Source organism: Gobio gobio (genome assembly GCF_949357685.1).
Source record: "Gobio gobio genome assembly, chromosome: 11".
Taxonomy (NCBI): domain Eukaryota; kingdom Metazoa; phylum Chordata; class Actinopteri; order Cypriniformes; family Gobionidae; genus Gobio; species Gobio gobio.
The window spans coordinates 23,768,971-23,787,670 of NC_137104.1; the positions used below are offsets into that span (position 1 = coordinate 23,768,971).

At 38.8% G+C, this 18,700-nt stretch overlaps 1 protein-coding gene across 2 annotated transcripts in view; it reads left to right on the top strand.

Annotated features, from left to right (window-relative positions):
- Nucleotides 1-18,700, top strand: part of slc66a2 (solute carrier family 66 member 2) — a 63,048-nt gene that overhangs the window by 40,824 nt on the left and 3,524 nt on the right. The gene's annotated exons all lie outside the window — the stretch shown is intronic.

Genomic DNA, 18,700 nt, shown 5'->3' on the forward strand with positions numbered 1-18,700 from the left:
TTTTAAAATGTAATTTATTCCAGTGATGTCAAATCTGAATTTTCAGCATCATTACTCAGTGTCACAGTGGTATTCAGTGTCACATGATCCTTCAGAAATCTTACTAATATGCTGCTTTGCTGCTCAATAATTTTTTTATTATTAATGTAAAAAACAGTTGTGCTGCTTAATGTTTTTGTGGAAACGAAAATACAAAAAAAAAATTGTGGAAAAGAACAGAATAAAAAAAAAAGTTTGATCAATTGAATACAATTAAAAGGTGCACTGTGTAATATTTAGGAGGATCTATTGACAGAAATGTAATATAATATACATAACTATGTTTTCAGTGGTGTATAAAGACCTTACATAATAAACCGTTATGTTTTTATTACCTTAGAATGAGCCCTTTCTATCTACATACACCGCGGGTCCCCTTACATTGAAGTCGCCATTTTGCGCCATCATGTTTCTACAGTAGCCCTAAACGGACAAACTTCTCTACAAGGCGCTAGCTACTCTCTGCTGTCTCAGACGACAACATCTTGTGTTGGCCACCATAGCTTCACTATGTGCTTCGAAAGGGAGGGGTGAGTAGTGGACGGTTGCAATTCGCAATCTCACTGCTAGATGCCTCTAATATTTACACACTGAACCTCTAATACTGCTAAATAAAATATGAATTTCTAAAAAAAAAAAAATTGTAAATACCTTTTTGACCTAAATTATTAAATGGCATATTAAAAAGCTCACTGGAATACTTGATTTGAAATGGTCAGTTGCTAGATCTTGCATGTTAGTTTCATGTCTCTCGTATCACTCCACACTGCATACTAAAGTAATTTCAAACATAATAAAACAGCCTAATAAAACAATTTCAGCTCACCCATAATAAAATAACTCCGGTCTCCCTGTTGGGGTTTATTGGGATCTACCTGTTGTATTATCTTGTCAGTGTTTATTTTGTGATAATGACTGACTGGCTGCACATCATTCTGCTTATTACCTGACTACTAACCAGATAAATGAGTACATGTACTGTCTGTTCATGTAAGCACACTACTGTGTCACAACCGTAACTACAAAATGCATACTCCGTGACTGATGCAATCTTTGTCATGGAATAGGCTACACATTTGTTCAAATAGAGTTTACAGTTTGAACTTTCTTGTTTACCTTTTGAGTTATTTTCAAGATATCCATTGTCGCTGTCATTATATTAAAGTAAGAAATAATTTAGAATTTTGTAAGAATTAGTCTGAAAATGATCATTTAAAGGGTTAGTTCACCCAAAAATAACGTAATTAACACTTTCAAGGCCCAGAAAGGTAGTAAAAACATTCATAAAATTAAGGTTGAATGGACGATTTTAACAATGATAATACTTTGTGTGCAAAAACAAACAAATGTAACAACTTTATTCAGCAATTTCTTCACATCTGTGTCAGTCTCCTAAACGATTTCCCACCACAGCATTTCAGTCGGGTTGAGGTCCAGACTTTGATTGGGCCAGTTCTTTTTCTGCCATTCTGGTGTAGATTTGCTGGTTTGCTTGGGATCATTGTCCTTTTGCATGACCCAGTTTCGGCCAAGCTTTAGCTGTCGGACAGATGGCCTCACATTTGGCTCTAGAATACTTTGGTATACAGAGGAGTTCATGGTCGACTCAATGACTGCAAGGTGCCCAGGTCCTGTGGCTGCGAAACAAGCCCAAATCATCACCCCTTCACCACCGTGCTTGACCATTGGTATGAGGTGTTTGTGCTGATATGCTATGTTTAGTTTTCGCCTAACTTGGCGCTGTGCATTATGGCCAAACATCTCCACTTTGGTCTCGTCTGTCCAAAGGACATTGTTCCAGAAGTCTTGTGGTTTGAGGTGCTACTTTGCAAAACCAAAGCTATGCAAGCATGTGCTTTTTAGACATAAGAGGCTCCCTCCTGGCTACCCTTCCAAACAAGACATACTTGTTCAGTCTTTTTCTGCTTGAACTGTCATGAACTTCTACATTTAGAATGCAAACTGAGGCCTGTAGAGTCTGAGATGTAGATCTTGGGTTTTGTTGCCATTTCTCTGTGCAGTGCACCGTTTGACCTTGGGGTGAATTTGCTGGGATGTGCACTCCTGGGAAGATTGGCGACTCTTTTGAATGTTTTCCACTAATGAATAATCTTCCTCACTGTAGAATTATGGAATTATAGACTTCAAATTGTTTGGAAATGGCTGTATAACCCATCTCAGACTGCTTCTCTAAAATCATTGCTGATGTTTCCTCCTTGGCATTGTGTTAACACACACCTGAATGCTCCAGACCAGCAAATTGCCAAAACTTCTGCTTTTATAGGCTGTGTTGGAAATAGCCCTCTATACCCTCATTCACTATTCCCTACATTAGTCTACTGATATATTTCGGCAAAGGTTTTGCCAAAAAATCTGCATATTTCGGCAAAAGGCAGATTTGAACCATCCGTCTTACCCCTACACTATTGTTGCTGCAAAAGATTTTAAATTTTCTGCAGTTTTGTCTGCCTCAACCAGACGTTTAGTAAACAAGTCGATATATTTGTATTTAATGTAAATTGCATCTACTCTATAAAATGTAAAAATGTAAAAATGTAAAAAAAATTCTGTGGAAGGACCCACCCACAATTAAATGCTTATGAGTTACTTTATTATTCTTACAATACCCTTTTCCAGGAAGTTCAGTGCCACACAAGTAAAGAGCTATAGGGTTAACTTTAAGCTTGTTGGCTCATTTTTGGAGTAGTGGAGTAATGGAGAATGAGGGTACATGGGGCGAATCAGACAGCGGTAAGTTAATTCATTCAGAGCGTGACTCTCACAGTGCGTTGAGAGCACAGTCTATGGTTGAGAGTGAGAGCGATTCAAAAGCATAAGGAGTCGTTTGTTCTCGAAATGCTCTCGCGGTACTTTGATGTCATACGCCGATCGGTCTGCGCAGCGCTGGTGCATTGAACAAGCCCATTCTCCAGCCATTGCGCGTACATCTACTGTACACTCGTTATTGCGGTGCATTGTGGGATTGAATGAGGCACTCAAAAACGTCCATTATGGTTTCGGACGCCACTACAAATGGATGTTCCCTCATATAGTCCCCTATTTAAAGGTATAGGGGGCGATTTCGGACACAGCCATAGAGTCGATCACACTTGCTCATGATCAATTAATCAAAGACATTTGATCAGCAGCACCTGACTGCTGCTTACCCCCTTAATTTCTATGAAAGCGGTAAGGGTGTCCTTGGTTTGTCACACGTCTTCTCTATATCATGTATAAACCGTAATTAAACAATTTAATAATCAATTAAAAATGAATTTATTCCTGTATGATATTACGCTGGACCAGAGCGGTTTAGGAAATGAATGGATGATTGATTCAGCTGGGGGCGCCATTTTCTGGTCAGACGTGGGAATTCATTCAGCGCGCCACTCGCAGTGCATTATGGGTATTCTCTAGCCATTGAGCATACATTAGTAGTACACTCATTGCGGTGCATATTGCGGACACGTAAAACCATAGATTTCAAAAGGGTTTCTATTCCAGATGACTATTAGGTTTATCGAAAAAGTAAAAACATATTTTGAGAGATGTATGATCATTAATTACTCACCCTCATGTCGTACCAACCCGTAAGACTTTCGTTCGTCTTCAGAACACAAATGAAGATATATTTGATGAAATTCAACGGAGGGACAGAAAGGTCTCAGATTTCATTAAAAAAATCTCCATATGTGGTTTGAAGATGAACGAAACTCTTATGGGTTTGGAACGAGCTAAGGGTGAGTCATTAATGACAGAATTTAAATTTTTGGGTGAACTGTCACTTTAAGGACAACTTTTATTGCACTGTAGTGGTGCTTTATCTTGTTTACATACCCTGAAAGTCACATTGAACCTAGAGTAATTTATGTTACTTGCACAGCATGGGAAATGGTCAGATTAAGATCTACGCAGTGTTCTCTGCAGGCCCACCACAATCACAGATGATTCATCTCCTGGAGACAGCCTTGTATTACAAGACTAAATGTAATTACTTTTTTTTTTTTTTTTTTGCACTGATCCAAACAAATGGTAAACATTTTCCAATCTTGTTTTTTTTTTCTCATGAACGGATTTTTTTTCTCTCTCTTTTTGTAGCTATTCAGTAATTGTTCAGATTTTGAACTGGCTTTTACAGTTGTTTAATTATTTATTTTAGCTATTCCGCCATTGTTAGTTTGTTTGGTTTGTTTAGCTCTTCAGCCATTGTTATTTGCTTCATAGTGAATTATTTTCCTGGTAACTGTTGTGAATAAACCTCTGGCCTCTATTGCTGTCCATCAGTCGAACGTTAATGAATCGCAATGGGAAAGTGGTGACCCCCACAGCCAAGTTCATTGCCAGAGTCCTGTTAGTTGGAGTTTGAGAACCCTCAGTGCCTTATTTAGTCATCTGAATTATCTCCCGCCCTGCAATTGTACCCAACTCTCATTTTATATATTCGTTTACTGAGCAGCAAGCTGGTTTGTATCCACAGGCTGCAAACAAACCATCCATTAAGTTGTGCGTTCCTGTATATTTGACACATGAGTCAGGTGCTGGGTGAATTTGAACACTCCCACAAAAGGAAGTTGCCCTCCATGCTTCTGTCAGAAGAAGCTGTGCAGGACAGCAGTATTTCACAGTGATGTGTTTGTGTTGACTGCTTTATGCTGAACACTGCTTTATGTTTCTCAGACTCTTGGTGGCATGTTCATGCCGTTGACATCTAACACATCCTCTCAGCTAGATATGCTCAGACGGGACTTTTGATCACCTTCTGTTGTACACCCTGCTTCTGCCTTTAATTGCCCACAGTCCAGTCGGAGGCCTTTACGGCACACAACAAAAAAGTGCATAAAAAAGTATCTTTTTTATATTATTTTTTACTTCGCTTATTTTCACTTTATTTATCGTGTAGATTTTTTGTTAATGTTTTTATTGTTTTGTTTGAAAGACTGAAGTGAATAAAGTTTTGTAGGGCCCTATGAAATCCATTTATTATTTTTTCCTAAATGCTGTTTTATTTTTTCCAAAATTCTGTGTTTTCGGTTTCAATTTTTCTAGATTACTTTTTACTTAGATTACTCTAGACTCTTTTAATGGTTAAATAAAATTTTAGTAATTAAAAAAGTATGTCTAATTAATTGAAATCATGAAACAATTTAAAGGCCCACTGAAGTGCTTTGAAACACGCAGCATTATTCAATGTGTTGAGGTATTTTGAGGTAACTGGATTATGCTCATTTGCACTGCCGACTGTATTTATAGTACCAATGTTTACATTTGCATTTTTGCACTGTACTTCTAAATGTAATATGCAACCACTTTCCACTGCACTTTACACTTTTTTTTTTCCGGATAGCTCTGTCCATAATTTATTGCACTACCCTAATCCACTGCTATTCCTCATATTAGCCTAGCATATTATTGTATACCTCTATCTGTAAAATTCTGTTTATAGTAATAGCCATCTGTATATTGTATTCATAGTACATATTCACCTGTAAATTCTGTTTATAGTAATAGCCATCTGTATATTTATTCACTGTACATATTCACCTGTAAATTCAGTTCTGTTTATAGTAATAACGTCTCTCTATTTATACATATTTATACATATTCAGTACATATCCATGTCCTGCACTTACGCATCCATTGTATATCCTGCACTTGCTGCTATTGCACTTCTGGTTAGACCTAAACTGCATTTCGTTGCCTTGTACTTGTACTTGTGTAATGACAATAAAGTTGAATCTAATCTAATCTAATCTAATTTCCCCTGAAACGGCTGCAGCTGTTAGCAGCTCCTCCCCTTTTTTGAAACAGCCAATAGTGTTTCGTTAATACCACAGTTTGACTAGAGCCTTTCTGTTTGGTAAAGCCAGAGTTTCCTCCTAATCTCTAACCGTTTATCATCATAATCTCCTCCATATCACTTTGAAATACAGCATTCTGTGCAGAATTTAAATGGGTCCGATATGTTTTGTTGTCTGCGCCGACTCGCGCATATGATCCGCGCTGCGCTCTCGTCTCGTGTCTCTAGTCAACGGCTCTGGTCTAGACTATGTGTGTGCACTGCGGCGGTGCGCGTGAAACTATCGTGAACCCAGACTTCATTCGCCTCAACTGAAAGCATATTTACACTGTCTGAATTGTTTCCTATCGCATGTATAGTGCGCTATGTGCCATTCACCATGTAGAAAATAGTAAATGTGTGAACAGCTGACCTATTTCAGCCCTTCAGCGTCTATTTATAGTGTAGGGGCAGGCGCTTCAGATTCTAGAGAGCATTTGATTGGACAGAAGATTTGATGAGAAGGTGAAGTCTGCGATGATGTCATCAAATTCTGTGATCCATTTTAACGGAAGTGAGAAACTGTAAGTTTTGAATGCTTATATCTCCTTGTCATTGTTTTTGAACACACCAGCTTATTGATAACCTTAAGGCTAACATGATCATACTAAAAGCTAAAAAACTTCCATTTTGATTTCAGGGTGCCTTTAACAACAATTACATGTTTAGACACAGTTTTATTTAATTTTTTTCAAATTCCGTTTTTACCAAATTCTGTGTTTTCTGTATTAAATTTTCTGTATTAAATTTTAATGATTTCATTAAATTTGAATGATCAAAAAACATGTCCAATTAATTTAATTAATAAAACTACAATTTAATTTCTAAGAAAAGTAATAATATTTTGTATTATTATTATTATTATTAGTGTTAGTTTTATTATCAAGTTGCAACATAGCATATTTAACTACAATATATTTCTGCTGTGAAGACCTTTGGGTTTCTGTGTGATTTTATGATATGACTATAGCTTTTCTCAAATGAAACGGTAAAATGCTCATGAAGTGACTCTGCGGCTCTGGAGATGACATTCATTCATTCATGTCCTCGTATAGTGAGGTGGCAGATGCTGAAAACACCGCGAGCGCCACGAGTGCTTCAGTGTGTGTGGTAAATCAGTGAAACCGTCCGTTTGCAGTGCACTATTCATTCACACAGAGACGGGCAGGATTCATATTTAAAGAGTCTTTTTGCTGGCACCTTTTAGCAGCAGATCCTTTGAGTCCTGTAAGTTGCGAGGTGGGGCTTCCATGTTTCGGACTTGTTTGTTCAGCACATCCCACAGATGCTCGATTGGATTGAGATCTGGGGAATTAGGAGGCCAAGTCCACACCTGAAACTTGTTATGCTCCTCAAACCGTTCCTGAACCATTTTTGCTTTGTAGCAGTGCGCGTTATCCTGCTGAAAGAGACCACAGACACCATGGAATACAGTTTCCATGAAATGTTGTACCATAGACCGTAAAAAAATATAGATGGCGCGTCTTTACTACCTTCCACTGAAGAAAAGTTACGACGCCAAGTCGCCAACGTCCGAATATGGCGCTGACATTTGTGACCGAGTCTGTGCAGTAGTGACCTCGGGACTGGAGTCTGGAGTCTGATGACAACAACAAAAGACAAGGACATCACTCACTGCTCTTGATTGAATAGCTTTTGTAAGTTTAATAGGATTAATCTTTCATTTCTACAGACAAATATTCAATGTTATTTTACATTTGATCAATTTCTGTACCTGAAAACTAATGTTAGACGTACCTGAAAAACCTGAAAAGCATAGTTTATTTTATTAGTATCTTTGCTCAAAAGTATTTATTTTTGCTGCTGCTTGTATTTAAATTATTTGTTCTTATTATTTTCTTTATTTTTATTTGACAGTAGTCCTTTTTTCCCTGAACATGGCAAATACTGAACCGTACTGAAACCGGGAACATAAAATCGTGATACAAACCGAACCGTGAGCAATCTGTACCGTTATACCCCTAGCGTAACATATGCGAGGGGGTGCCACAAAATGGAGAACATTTTCAAAGGGTGCCATGACTGAAAAAAGGTTGGGAAACACTGCTATAGAGGACACAAACACATAAAACATCACTTCATGAGAATTTACCATTTCATTTGAGAAAACTGTCATATCATAAAATGAACAGACACTCAAAGGTGTTCACGGCAACCCATCAAAATAAAAGTTTGGTTTAACGTGAGAAATTTTTCAGAATATATTTGGCTACTGTTGTAGCCTACAGTAGATTTAACTTCGTCTCTATGTAATAATAATTAGTCTCAACTAATAATAAAAATTATGCCTAGGTGGTTGCTTATTTTTCACTTGATCTTTTTTATAAACAATGTTTACTTTTAAACAGCATACAGCCTTTAAATGTTTATGTATTATTTACTTATAATGATTATCATCATAAATAATAAACTTATTGAATTGCATTACATTTTTTTAAATACTTAAATGAAAAAAAATCAAATAAATTGTGGTACCAAAATTGGTACAGATCTGGCACGCATCTCCCTGTATCATTGCGTGATACTCTTGTATAATTTTTGTAAAGTTTTAGCCTGGTCGCTATTCACTGCCATTATATGGATAAGCGCGTACAGGACGTTTTTAAAACGTTCTGCTTTTATTTATCTGCAACAATATGTTATAATTACAGTTTTGCACAATAAATGTTCTCAAAACTACATACGTTTCTTTCTTTTAAAAAAAGGTATACATTTAGCAGTTTGGCTTTCCTTAGGGTTTAACCCGTTCTGAAATGGTTCTATTATAATTTTTATATCGCAATATATATCGTTATCGCAAGAGGCTGCAATGTATATCGCAATATGGATTTTAGGCCATATCGCCCATCCCTACCGGTGGATAGCCGTTTGTCTGCTGTCTGTTTGTCATCGCGTCACCTCAACTCCGCCCACGTCCCGCCTCTTTGCCCATTTTCTATTACCCGGGAGTGACGCGCGATGACACGCTGACAAGATGGCAACGGCCAGCTCGTCCCTACTTTGCGCTTCAAAACTGCTTTTTCTGAAGATCCTCCTCTCATCCTATGGGTGACGTCATATTTTTTTACAGTGTCTATGGGCACGACCCAAGGTTTCCCAGCAGAACATTGCCCAAAGCATCACACTTGCCTTCACAGTGCATCTTGGTGCCATGTGTTCCCCGGTTAACCGATGCACACGCACACGGCCATCCACGTGATGTAAAAGAAAACGTGATTCATCAGACCAGGCTACCTTCTTCCATTGCTCCATGGTCCAGCATGGGCATATGCAACAAATTGTGATGCACTGTGTATTCTGACACCTTTCTATCATAATTAACTTCTTGAGCAATTTTAGCTGCAGTAGCTCTGTGCATCAATGAGCCTTGGCTGCCCATGACCCTGTCGCTGGATCACCATTGTTCCTTCCTTGGACCACTTTTGATAGATACTGACCACTGCAGACCGGGAACACCCCAAAAGAGCTGCAGTTTTGGAGATGCTCTGACTCAGTCATCTAGCCATCACAATTTGGCCCTTGTCAAACTCACTCAAATGCTTACACTTGCCCATTTTTCCTGCTTCTAACACATCAACTTTGAGGACAAAATGTTCACTTTCTGCCTAATATATCTCACCCACTAACAGGTGCCACGATGAAGAGATGATCAGTGTTATTCGCTGTCACCTGTCATATACAAATGATCAGTGTAAATGGTTTATGCGGACACAAATGTGTATAATGCCATGGGCATTACAATGTTAACATGGTTTATGGCCAACCAAATGACCAATGGCAAATGACCAAAATATACTAAACCGTTTATTTGAAATTCAAAGAATGGCAAAAGTTTTCTGTGATTGGTAGGTTTATGGGTAGTGTTAGGGGATAGAATATGCAGTTTGTACAGTATAAAAACTGTGGATAGTCCCTGTTATTGTGTGTGTGTGTGTGTGTGTGTGTGTGTGTGTGTGTGTGTGTGTGTGTGTGTGTGTGTGTGTGTGTGTGTGTGTGTGTGTGTGTGTGTGTGTGTGTGTGTGTGTGTGTGTGTGTGTGTGTGTGTGTGTGTGTGTGTGTGTGTGTGTGTGTGTGTGTGTGTGTGTGTGTGTGTGTGTGTGTGTGTGTGTGTGTGTGTGTGTGTGTGTGTGTGTGTGTGTGTGTGTGTGTGTGTGTGTGTGTGTGTGTGTGTGTGTGAGAGAGAGAGAGAGAGAGAGAGAGAGAGAGATGAGTAAAGAGCACAGCAGAATATGTGTGCATGTCTATATAAAGGCACTGGACAGTCATGGATTTCTGCAATGAGTGTCATCCACATAAAATGCCGACCCCAATAATTACAGAAACTGAATAAAAATAGCAAATAAAAATTGCACTTAAGTTATAAATTCCAAAGTTATATTTTAATGCCCGCAAATCCTATATAAATAAGTCACAAAAAACATCCTATTCAATTTACAGAATATTAATAATATTTATTTTTCATGTCCTCCTCTCGGCAGTCTCTTGGATGGTAATGTGTGGGTGTTAGTGTGGCATTACCAGCCTCATGTTTCTCTCGAGTCGGTCTGTGAAATTAAACATCCAATCGTTGTTTGTAGTGGCAGCCAACATAGTGTTGCAGGGCTGCTATACTTATTTGTTTTTGAATTTCTTGTTAGTTCATGCTCTCTGGTAACTGTTGCTGGAGTCTGGCTTTGTTGCTCAAAGTGAGGATGAAAGAGTTTGTTTATACTCTATCATGGAACCCATGGCAACCGTCAGCCTTGTCGAGTCCTGATGGTTTCCATGGCAGCTGTTAAGATTGATCACTTTTCTCTCTCTCTTCTTTTTCATTTTACCACAATGGGTTTGATGGCACGCTCCAACACTTTCCATCTCCAAAAGAGTTGTGCTTTACATCAAATTGCACATTATTAAAAAAATGCAAGTTTTTTTTTTTATTAATCTGGTGGTTAATAAATGGACTGCAATTTATATAGCGCTTTCAACAGACCCATGGCCATCCAAAGCACTTTACATATTGCCTCACATTCACCCATTCATACACTGACGGCGGTGTCAGCCATGCAAGGCGCCATCTAGCTCGCCAAGAGCAGCTGGGGTTAGGTGTCTTGCTCATGGACACCTCGACACTTGGTCAGGTCGAACCGGGGATTGAACCCATACATAACAGGTCTACAACCTTCCGGTTTGTAGACAACCTACATGAACCACTTAACCACTGCTGCCCATAATATACCAAAATAAGTTGTTTTCAGTCAGAGAAATAGAAGGGATTTCATAGTGCTAATACAGTACGTCTTATGAAACCACATTGTGCATCGTCCTCAACCACCACCAATGTGCAGCCTCCACCTGGATGATGCGACGGCAGCCACAGAGACAGAGCGTATTTAGGCCACGCCCACACCGGGGGGGGAAACAATCCAACGCTCTCCATTGACTTTGCATTGCGGGAGGCTGCCTCATTGTCATTTCGGACTTATAACAAAAAACAGAACTATGTCTGAAACCTAATATGTGACAAGGTGTACAGCAAACAAGCTAAAAAACACAGAAATAAGTTTTTATAAGCTGTCGACCCAAAAAAACGAGCGTTTAAGAAGATAAAAGTGGATACAGGCAATACGAAGTGAAGCTTCAGCATGAAGAATGGGGAAATTTTGAAATCCTGACACTCAGTATGCCTCAATATGTCTGTGTGCAGTAAACATTTTGTCACTGTTAAGTCAAATATCCAAATGTCCGTTTTATATATTATATTTACTGTCGCTGATTACGTTCCCCTCTAGTCGCCGTAGTTCTCAGTGTAATATGACCCGCGCGCTCTGTCTCAATGGCCTGAATCCACTTTTTTGTACTTAAACGCTTGTTTTTTGGGTCAACAGCTTATAAAAACGTCTGGGTTTTTGCTTCTGGGTTTTGTTTAGCTTGTTTGGTGTACACCTTGTCACATATCAGCTTTTATACATGTTTCAGCTTTTTGTTATAAGTCCAAAATGACAAAAAGGCCGCTTCACACAATGCAAAGTCATTGGAGACGGTTTGATTGTTTTCCCCCCCGGTGGGCGTGGTCTTCAGATTATGACGCGTGTCGCTCTGTCTCTATAGTGCGCCAGAATGCCCACCACACACCAGCTGATTGGTGGAAAGGGGACAGAGGGATACAGCCAATCAGTATATGGGGATGATTAGGAAGCCATAATGAACCGAGGCCAATGGGCAAATTTGGCCAAGATGCCGGTGTTACACCCCTACTCTTTTTCCGAAGGACATCCTTTGATTTTTAATGACCACAGAGAGTCAGGACCTCGGTTTAACGTCTCATCCGAAGGATTGTGTTGTGTTATTGTGTTGTTATCGCACAATAAACCCTGACAGTGATCAGAACCCCGACACGAAGTGGAGGGCTCTTGCATCACTCTGAAGGGGTTTATTCTGCAATAACAACCAGCTGGATATACATTATGCTGCTGATTACATGGCTACTTGCCACATAAGTAAATAATTAGACACGAAATGTTGAAAATATTTTATTAGCAAAGCTTCCGTGAAGAACACCGTTGCTAGCAAGCGTCAAGTTCAAATTAGACAGACATCGAAGGGATACGGTACAGTCATTCCACATATTACGGTATTACACCACATAAATAATTATGGGAATAAGAGAGATTGATTTGAGATCAAAATCGTACCTGTTTGTTATCTTAATCCATTACGCTGTACAAAACTAGCGTTGCAAAATGACAGCAGCTGCGTTTATATGAAACAAGACAGAGTCCACGATACCCAGGATGACACAATTATTGATTTGAGTTTTAATATTGTATTAGCTCACCAAACGCGAAAACTTCCATGGAGAAAATACGCTCCTAGCAAACGTAAAGCACCGACTTCAGTGACAGTTACTCGGATAAGTCTGTCTTATCAGTTTTTGCTGGCTGTTATCGGTGGATAACATACCGTTTTATCACTAGATTGACCAATCAGAATCAAGTATTCCACAGAGCCGTGTAATAATTTATGATAATCACCAGCTGATTGTACATTTATCACACTTATTTTAGGTTACATCCTAAATGAATTAATACATATGCAGTGCATGAAATTGTTATTATTTGTAATTGCATTGTAATAAAATTATACGTTTTTATTGGATTGTGTAAGTCAGTGGTGAGGAAGCGTTGTCTCAATAAATGGTGAAAAATTCTGTCAGTGGCAGGGAAAGAGTTAATGGAAGTGGAAAAGCTTATTGCAGTGCATTATGGGATTGGTTACAGTTGTCTAGAATTTGAGGCATGCATCTATGATGCAGAAAAATTAGGTTGAACAAGCAGCTCGCAGACAGTAGGCTTGTTTGGGAAAAAATCTTTAGTTTATTCCAGTGGTTTGTTGTCGCTAGTGAGGAAAATTTTATTTTACCTTTTAGCTTTAATGATGTAAGCGATCATGACCCTGTCCTCATCATAGCACACACTCATTAAACTCTTCTGTTGTGTGGAGTGTGGAGTGGTTTATTGCTCTGTCACAGAGGCTGATCGGTGTGGCCCGGCGGCACTCAGAGCACTCTTTCATCTCTTTAGGACGTGCTGCTCTAATAAGCTCTCAGAGTGGCCTTTTATCAGATGCCACGGATCAGGCCGCCTCTCAGCTTTGCTTTGAGTGTAACGCCGAGCCAAACAAAGAACAGAAAACAGTGTTTACCTCAGCTCTCTTCCCGCACCCCCACCTGACTCAATTTCTTTTTGGCAAGAAAAGAATTGTCTGTCTTTTTGTATTCTCTGTTTTCTTTTCTCCAGCTTTGGTCTGCTCTTCACACCTAGTTGTTTAGTCTACTCATCTTTTTGAGACGGTCGCTCGAAAGACGCACCAGAATAATCTCAATCAATGTGTTCCCATAACAACATGCCCAGTGTCTACAACTCACGTTCTGCTAAATCAGTTCTCACTGGGTGTTTGAATCCTTCACAAATCATTCTAATATGCTGATTCACTGTTTAAGAAACATTTATTATATTATTATTAATATTATAATTGAAAACTGTTGTGCTACTTCATATTTTTGTGGAAACAATACATTGTTTTTCTGAATTCTTTCATGAATTTCTAAAAGAACAACATTTATTTGATTAGTGTGATGTAATGTCTTTACTGTCACTTTTGATCTAGTATGTGTTATTGCTGAATAATGGTGGTAAAGACACAATATGGAAGATTTTTGGATTAAAATATCCCAAAACCTCTAGAACAGTGTTAAATATTTTGTTGACTTCTGTACTTGCATTATCCTAAAGGTTTCCAAGAACGTTTAAATCCAGAGAAATGAGCCATTTTTATTATCCTGTCCGTGCGTCGCCTATCAACGACATCATGCCTGCGTTACCCTTGATTTATTTTGTAGAAACCATGGAAACACCATAGAAGCTTTAATATATTGGGCCCTATCTTAACGATCTGAAACGCAAGTGTCAAAGCGCGAAGCGCAAGTAACTTTGTGGGCGGGTCTCGGCGCTGTTGCTATTTTCCCGGCGGGATAAATGGCTCTTGCGCCCGGCGCAAATCTAAAATGGGTTGGTCTGAAGTAGCTTCATTATTCATAGGTGTGGTTTGGGCGTAACGTGAATAAACCAATCCGAGCGTCATCCAACATTCCCTTTAAAAGCAGGTGCGCAAGTTCCATTATGGATTGCTATTATTATGGCGTATTTACCAGGCGCACGCCAGGAGCGGTTCACAGCCGAGGAGACTGATGTGCTTGTAAGAGCAGTGAAAGACAGAGAAGTGAAGTTGTAATGTTGTACATTATGGTAAAGGTGATTTCACAGTCTTTTTTTTTTTTCAGTCTTTCAGTTTTTTCAGTCGATTTTTTTTCCTGGTTCTTGACGGACAAACCAATTTGTCAGATGTCCTTATATACATATATGTCTTGCCACTATTGGGCAAACAGGTCTTATCCTTAATTATTACAATTAGCCTGAATCATTTGTTAGCTAGATTTATGCCTATTTTTTCTCATCTTCGTGGCACACCACAATGATTTCCGTCATCTCATGTGTTAATATTTTTTTAGTGTAACAATTTATGATTTGCAAAAATAACTGTTGCATCTGTGTAGGTTACATGAGCAAAGTGTATGCGCGTTGTGCACGCTATACATTATGGTCAGGCATGCGCCCTTAAAATAGCATAATGAACAACGGGCAACGCGCCACTGACTTTAGACTAGGTTTTTTCTGGTCAGTGGCGCAATTGTTTAATGGAACAGCAAAATAGCACCAGGGATTGTTTGCGCCGGAACACGCCTCCTTTTTTGCGCTGAACCGCCCAGGGAGCGCAAGTTCATTCACTAGTTTAGCGACATGCTTCTGTGGAGGGAAAAGCGCGCTTTGCGCGGGTGCAAAATAGGAATGACACATGCGCAGGGTTGCCAACTTTTAAGATCAGGTTGGAGTGAGATTTCCCTTCACGTTGTGCACCCACCTATAGGCTCATATTACTAAAGCGGCCTTTAAATAACACAAAAAATACTGCGCTATTGACTTTAGACCAGGTTTTTGTTGGTCAATGGCGCAGTCGTTTTCAGTTGCCTCAAAATAGCACCGCACCAAAAATGCACCTGAACACACCTCGTTTTCCAGACCAGCGAGGGTGCATTGGTGCATGGGTGCATTTGCTATTTAAACAACGTGACGCTGGATGTGAAAATGATAACTGCGTCGGACTGAAACTTACGGTGGCCCAGTAGTGCACAACACAACGAAATAAGTCCACAACACAACGAAATCAAGCCACAACACAATGAAAAATCCACAACACAATGAAATAGCCACAACACAACGGAAATGCTCCCGACCACTAGGGGACTCTCGGAGTGCGGTAAAGTTAGTTTTCCTTGCATTGTTCTATAGATTCGCCAATCTTACAAATATTTAAACACTACGATCAGTTTTAAGTGTGCAGTTGTATATCGACATGAAATATCAATTCAAAATCACCTACGTGCATTATAGCTGCATATTTATACTCGAGAACGCTTTTACCCGCTGCCACGGTGCTAAGGGAGTGTCTGCCAATTCCACCAAGTTGAAACATACAATTTGTATGAATTAAATTAACTTTTTTGTTAATTTTCAAATTCCAATTTTTACCAGTTTTACCAATACAATCAAGCTGTGGAATTTTAACATGTCTGTTTTTAAATGTTAAAAGCAATAATTCATACAAATTATACGTTTCAACCAATTGGTGGAATTGGCAGACATTCCCTTAGCGCCGTGGTATCGGATCAAAGTATTCTCGAGCATAAATATGCAGCTATAATGCATGTAAGTGATTTTAAATTAACATTTCATATCGATAAACAATGGTTAGCCTACATACTGTTAAAACTAATTGTGGTATTGATTTTTTTGTAAGATTGCCGATTCTATAGAACAGTGGCAACTTTATCGTGCTTCGAGTGCCCCCGAGTGGTTGGGAGCATTTCCGTTGTGTTGTGGCTTGATTTTGTTGTGTTGTGGCTTTTTCTTTGTGTTGTGGCTTTTTCGTTGGGTTGTGGCATGTTGTGAACATAGACTGTAACTTATGTTTGCTTTTTATATTTTGTTGTGTTGTGCACTACTGGGCCACCATAGAAACTAGCAAAAAACACTTGCGTTGCACCTGCCGTCGCATTGATGTATGATAGGGCCAGGCTGTTGTTGAAAATAAGAACTTGTTCTTAAGTAACTTGCCTGGTTAAATGAAGGTTAATAAGGGCCTTTAGTCTTATTGTTTAAAACTTGTTTTTTTTATTTTATTTACAGCGAGTACCATGTTTTACCATGCCAAATATTGATCTAGCTTATTGAAGTGTGCAATAAGTGTCTCATAGTAGCCGCTGAGCGAACACACAGAAAAGCATTATAACTTTCAACACATTCAAATGTATATAATATAAAACAGTGCTGTGTTACCCCACATATGCATGACCGGAAGAAGTGGAAGCGGTCGTCTGCGGCATAATAAAAGCTTCTGTTCTCGAGCCGTGTGTCACACTTGTCTCTCCAGCGGCCTCGTTCTGCTCCAACAGCTTTCAGCCCCACCCTGCTTTATACTACAGTAATGTTAGTAATTCTTTAATACATTAACTCATCCATGAATATGATTTCTGCCCGAGTCCTGTCGGATTCTTTTCCACCGGCTGTAGAAGTGAAGACAACATGATTCTGTGAAATCAAGGTGTTATCAAGCTACGCCTTTGTTTTGAAAAAGCGACCTCTAGCGGCAAAACATGACATACTGTGCCTTTGATTGCTAAGTGAATTTGTCAAGTAAGGCGACTTCCGGCATCAACATCTGTTCTTGGCTGCAGAGCAATAACTTATTTAGTAAACCAATATTCCAGTTTACTAAAAACACAGTCCTAACCTATGTCTCTAAACTCAGCGGCATCCCTAAGCCTGCCTCTAATCCTGACCCGCAAACTTTGACCCTGTACCTGAATGGAAAAATCTGATTATTTGAATGGAATATTGTTTTAGTAACACATCCTACTTGGCCAAATCACAGTCACTCATGTTAAAATCAACACACATAATTATACTGAGGCTGTTATTTTCCTTTTATTCCAGGCTGTCTGTCTCACTGCAGCATAACCTGATAATTTGTTTACATGCATTTGTGAAAATGCAAAAGTCTTTTAGTACATCAAAAGCCTAATCTAAAATGAATAATTGGTGTAGTGTGGAATGCTGTATTTTGGGAAGTCCAAAAGAAAAATGCACGTCTTGAATAATTGATTTGTTTATTGCGAAACAGCGATGGTGGAGCAGCTTTATGCAGGTGGAATTACAGCTCTGTAATTCTGTGCAGTTCTGTGTGAAGTTGCTGATGCACCAAATATGGCCGCACAAAGGAAGTTTGTTTATTCTCCTGCCTAAAATGTGAGATGTTCTTAGTGCTTGAGGTTTATGTAAGGCTTTCTACACAAAAAATGTTTCCTCCAACATTGAATTTTTTTTTATCTCCCTCATGAATTCCGTATGACTTTCTTTCTTCAGTGGAACACACAAGATGAAGTTTTGAGGAATATCCTGGTCACTCTTTTTGCTTTAATTAAAGTGAGTGAGGACTGGGGGTGTCAAGTTCCAAAATGATGAAATCACCATAAAATACTGCAAAAGAACTGCATAACTCCTGCGCTATATATCAAGTCTTCTGGTGCCATTGATTTACAAATTTTACAATGAGTTCCAATTAGTTTTTCTTTGGCACAAGCAGTATCTAATTTGGAAACAAATCATGCTTTTTCCAGTGATTCACTTCATGACACTTTAAATATGCTTTACAACGAAGTACACTTTTTTTTTTCAAAGGGGTTATCAATTAATAATGACCCAAATTACTCTCTGTTCTTCACACAAAGCAGAAATTGAGATTTATACATCATCTGAATAAATACGCTTTCCATTGATATATGGTTTGATTAAGATACAACTATTTGAAAATCTGGAATCTGAGGGTACAAAAAAATCTAAATATTGAGAAAATCGCCTTTAAAGTTGTCCAAAGGAAGTCCTTAGCAAGGCATATTACTAATAATAATAATTTATTTATATATTTACGGTAGGACATTTACAAAATATCTTCATGGAACATGATCTTTACTTAATATCCTAATGATTTTTGGCATAAAATAAAAATCTATAATTTCTACCCATACAATGTATTGTTAGGCTATTGCCACAAATATACCCGTGCGACTTATGACTGGATTTGTGGTCCAGGGTCACGTATATTGTATCAGTCAGTCTCCATTCATGGTAATTCAATGGAAAAGTGTGG